The sequence below is a fragment of the Etheostoma cragini genome, chromosome 1 (assembly GCF_013103735.1).
Source record: "Etheostoma cragini isolate CJK2018 chromosome 1, CSU_Ecrag_1.0, whole genome shotgun sequence".
Classification (NCBI taxonomy): Eukaryota; Metazoa; Chordata; class Actinopteri; order Perciformes; family Percidae; genus Etheostoma; species Etheostoma cragini.
Window position 1 is genome coordinate 9,202,364 of NC_048407.1, and position 5,494 is coordinate 9,207,857.

Here is a 5,494-nt window from a genome sequence, read left to right on the forward strand (position 1 = left end):
AATAAAACCCTTGTGACTTGCTCCTGCCGCCTCCTTCTCTCTGCGTTTGGGTCCTCACCGCACACCCCCCACAACACTTTGCAATTTTACACATAATAATCCACAGTGATCACATTTCACAAAAAGGAAATTTGCACCCTAAAATGACACACTTTCAGTATTTTTAGAGACCCCACAACATTTTTACAAATCACGTTTTCTGGGGAGCCCATGTCTTATTAAGGGGTGCTGAGTTCTTCCTTGCTCCCCCGTAGTTCACACCCTGCATGATAGTGGTATCAATCTTACACCTTACACTTGACAAGCAAGCGAATGAGCTTATTTCCTCAAAAACATTGTTCTTTTAAAAAGTTGTCTTAAAAAAGGTGCTCTGATAGGGAAAAGAACATATATTAGGTGATTATGCCAAGTATATATTATCGAAAACGAAGGTATTTCTTTATAGCAAGTTAAATTGACAATCCACTTAAATGTTACTTGAAATTTGGTTGTAAATGTTCTTTGGATACTCTTTCACAAAGGAGAGTGGTTGTCGTCATAGGAGAGATTTTCCCTTTGAAAAAGGTATTTTAAGCATTTATAGATCATTATTAAACTATAACACACATGAATACACCCTTTGACTCTTTATTTGTATACTTAGTATATTGTGAACACACAGCCAAAATATGGTTAAATGCGGAAGAAGTATTACTGTGTTCCTGTAGTCAACCATAATTGCAAACAAGATGAATTCCAACCATTGTGACATGAATAAACAAAGAGCAAACATCGGGCCACCATTGTGTCTTCACAATGGTGTGTGTTGATTGAAATGTGCTGAAAATGTAGAGGCCAACTACATGCACAAACCTTAAAGAGAACAATTTATATTTCTACTGCTATTGTACCTGCATGGCAACACCTGAGAAGAGCAGGTGTGTTGCCTTTTCATGTACTAATGTGTGATTGCTCTGTCCAGACTTACTGTGTACAATCCAGTCAGCTGTAACTCATCAGATTCACCTCACGACTTAATGCAATGCTAAATACATTGTTCCACATTCAGACACATCGATTTGACAAATCGCAGTGGGGTTTACTGTTGTCTTGGGGGTTATTGTTAAACTATCACAATCACATCACTAACATTGTTTTAAAAGTCCTGAGCATGGTAATTAGACAAAAATAGCCTCAGAGCTGCTTTTGTTGACTATTTTTAATTAATAATGCCTGGTTCACTGAACCATGTAAGTATGATAGCGATTAGTTTTTTGTATTATGTGAATAGATCATTAATGGAAAGAGAGGATTTGATTGTGATGTTCATATTATTCACAATATATTAAATTTGAAAACTTGAAGGCAGTATTCATTATTTATTTAATCATTTGTATTTGCTTGACATTTAAATAAAGCTGTGCAAAATAGTACATTCACATTGTTTAATATCGCTTAATTCTTGATTATCTTGTAAATATAATTGTCTATTTTTACTATTATTCTTTTGGGCATTTTAGGACTTTAATTCAACAGAAAAGATGAAGACAAGAAAGTGGAGTGACGTGCAGCAAAGGGCCGCTTGTTGGAGTCAAACCCGAGGCCACTGCAATCAAGAAGTACACCTTTTTACATGTGTGCCTGCTCTACCAACAGAGTTAACCAGGCCACAATATAAATGTCTTTTTGAAGCTCCAAAGATTCTGACATGAGTGAATACAGGTGAAAATAAATTTCTACCGAGGAGCTGTAATCTGCGATTGGCTCCACTACTGAAAGTATTTTATGGGTCTGTGGCCTTTTGGTTAAATGTACAGTACTTTGTAAGTTAAAAATGAAAAGCAGCTGAACTAGTAGTAACTTAAAAAAAAGTTAAAATTGATTACATTTTTGTTTTTCCTGGTTGTTTTCTGCGAGTGGCAAAGTTCAGCTGTTCATTTGCATTTGTAATGCTAGACTGGAACAGTGGAACTAAGCTCAGGTATCTATATCTGAGCTCAGCTGTGTCCATTGTAAATTGTATTGTATTTGGTTAACCAAAAAGTCAGGTTGCCGATACCCCTCTGTGTTTGAACTTGTGGATGAGAGCGCATTGCTCTTAGTTAAGCAGTCCTACGATAGCACACTGTGTGATGACAGCTGAGATGCAGAGCCAGTATAAGGCCAAAGTCAAATCTGTGATACATGGCCCAATATACTTTGTAAATGAGGACTGATGCTTTAATTGTAAAATAATATTGACCTCCAGAAAAATACTGCAAGGTAATATAATCATTAAAGTCCCCATTAGTGGGAATTCAGTTGGAAAATTAAGGCATCGATCTTTTTTGGGGGACACAGCGGAGAGAACTTGTGACCGGCTGCTTTCCAGGACTGGAATTTTAACTCATAAAGTTGGATTTACTGTAATCTACACCCAAGAAAAGTCTCAGATAGTGAGCACCTTGCAGTCGATCTAGAAAGGAAATAGCAGGATGATTGTCCCATATCAAATACATAGCAGCGGCCATAATAATAGCGTTTCTGCTCTAATCTGAGTGCACCAGTCGCTGCACACTGACAGGTGTATCCTAGCAGCAGCCAACTGTATGAAAAATGACTACAAATTGTTTTTGCCATTCATGTCCAAAAAGCACACCAACCGATTCACGGATGTGTCTCTGCTGCCCTTTCACTCTAAGTAAGCCACAAACCTGTCTCATTTACCACTTTGTTATTCTTGCATACCTTTTTATTCCACCACGATGCTTGACCTTTGTGACCAGCTTGTCATTATTCTGTCAGCTGGGTGTTAACAGCCACTATGGGAGGTTGAATAGGTAAGATGTAGTCAGGGGTTGTAGGCGTATAGCATCAGATTATGTCAGGTTGGGAGAGGGATTGACTTGAGACTTGATTGGTTGGTGCAGTGTAGTGTGTCTACCTTCTGAAAAGATGTTTATTCTGCCTTTTTTGGCAGGAAATAGTGCTGGATTAGATGTTGTGTTGGTAAAAGAATCAGATCATGTGATGTGCACTTATATAGCAATATAGCATATATATTATATAGCAAATATCTGGACTACTTTATTCTAACAGTAAATAGTATCTTGCTCTGCAACTGGGTCTTATCAGAACATGTTTTTGCACACTAACATTGTGTGCATTGTATTCTCTCCTTTCAACTGTCTTCTACCTGCTTACTGTAAAACCCCACCCCGGTCCATTCTTGTTGTTGGAATAAACCAGATTCACAAACATGGGATCATACAAAAGTAGTCTAGTCCTTCCCATGGTTACTCTTTCCAAGAAACTGCTGTGTTGGAACTGTGTAGAAACAGCAGGTAAGAGTGTCTTTGGAGACCATAATTACAATGTGTCATTGAATTCTAATTGAAATCTAAAAGAGTGTGAAATTTAAGAGACAATGAGACTAAATTTAAGACACAATGTTTTCTTGTTTAGTTTTTTTTTTTTATTGTTACATGTTTGAATTAAATACTAACTAACTAGCTAGACAAGCACCAAAATAAAAATTATTTGCCAAAGCCTTATACAACAAAAATCTTGAACTATTTTTTAAGTAGAAAGAAGCCCAAATTGCATAAAAATGTAAGGAGTATAGTGATTGTAAGGATGTAAGTCTGCTGTAAAATAATTACTCCAGTCTAGTATAGATACCCAAAATTTCTAATTACATAAGGTAAGTATTACTTGACACCGCTGGTGGCCTGCCTAATGCACACTTGTGCAATAATCATACTGTCTGATCAGCATCTTGATATGCCACACCTGTGAGGTGGATGGATTATCTTGGCAAAGGAGAAGTGCTCACTAACACAGATTTAGTCAGTTTTGTGAACAATGTTTGAGAGACATAGACTTTTTGTGTACATGGACAAAGTCTTAGATCTTTGATCAAGAAAAAATAGTGGTAAAAACAAGAGTGTTCATAATTTTGGTACGTGAATATTCACTCAAAATTCTGCCCTGGAAAGTCACCGGACGACGTTCTTGTGAATCTAGCCATACTGAGAAACTAGTGGAGCTGATAGTCTTAATTTGCTTTGTAGCAGCTCATTTGGAAATAGCTTTAATGTAACGGACATTCAATAATATCAAAACGTTATGCACTAAAACTTTAACAGAGTAATACAAAATAAAACCTAAATTGTATTTTTTTCCCTTTCCTTAACCTCCTGAGACCCAGCACCATTTACTTATGTCCACTGTAGTGGATTTTGGAATTTCATCCCGCTCCTTGGATTCTTTTGTGTGAGTCCATTAATTCCTGCTGAACTGTACAGAGGCCATCCGGGTCTTTTCAGTGATATGTCATTGGATTGGGGGGTATGCTGGAAATTCCTTCTTTCTTTCAATCCAAAATGGACGGCATAGAAACAAGCACATTTTATGGAAAGAAGAGAGGTGAGTCAAATATTGTTTGTCTATGATGTTGTTACTATGATAATCATATATTTTCTTGTTTATTAAGGTGTTAGGAATCATATATCTAGTTCTGATAGCAACTAAATGATGTGCCTTTTAAAATATTTGCTAATTTATGAATGTCAATTATAGTCGACATCAGGACTATCTTCATGTAAATAATGACTCCACACTGTCGAGAGGGAACAGAACTGAAGCAGAAATAATTCTTTACCAAATAGTTGAGGGAGATTCAGATTTGGAGTTGTCAGATGATGAGACAGATGAAGATGAGTTTCAACCAGTGATAGAAGATGGTGATGAAGAAGAGGAACATGAGGCAGAAGGCTCAGTTGAAGGGACAGACAGGGATGAGCAGGAAACTCGTCGCCCTCTGTGGGCCAGGAGCAACATGTATGTTTGATGCAAATTCCACAATTTTAAATTCAGCTGCATTGAGTAATACAACTGTTATTACCAATCATTTGTTTTTTTTTCCTTCATATCAGATTTGCACCTGTGTTACCTGGGCTTCCTGTGTGTCAAGAAGATGACCCTACAATACGGGCGGACTCGAGTCCAAGTAAATACTTTTCACAGTACATTGACAACAAGGTCTTTGAAGATTTAGCAAAATACACAAATCAAAGAGAGCTGCAAAGCAGAGGAGTGTGTATGAACCAGAGATGGGAAGTAACGAAGTACAAGTACTTCGTTACTGTACTCAAGTAGTTTTTTCTGATATTTCTACTTTACTTTACTATTTATTTTTGTGGCGACTTTTTACTTCTACTCCTTACATTTTTACACAAATATCGGTACTTTCTACTCCTTACATTTTACAAAATTGGCTCGTTACTTTAGTTTTTACAATAGGTTTTCATGTCGGACAATAGCGCGGACACGCGCCTCACACCGTGAGCGTGTGCGTGCGCCACACGGAGAAAAAAGTGAGAGAAATGAAAAGGGGACAAGCTGTCCGGAGGATAACCAGCTGAGATTGTATGTCTGCCTCTTTGAGAACTGTAAATCGTATAACTCATGTTGTCAGTTCACTTAAGCCTGTTTTTGGTCCATAGTTCTTCACATTTAAAGTAAGTTAGCTAGT

At 37.3% G+C, this 5,494-nt stretch overlaps 1 long non-coding RNA gene across 1 annotated transcript in view; it reads right to left on the reverse strand.

Moving 5' to 3' along the window:
* The window catches only part of LOC117947766, a 380-nt gene extending 248 nt beyond the window's left edge, over window positions 1-132 (reverse strand). The window contains exon 1 of the long non-coding RNA XR_004657313.1: window positions 78-132. This is a non-coding gene — a long non-coding RNA (uncharacterized LOC117947766). The remainder of the gene's footprint in view (window positions 1-77) is intronic.
* Between the last annotated feature and the right edge of the window lie 5,362 nt (window positions 133-5,494).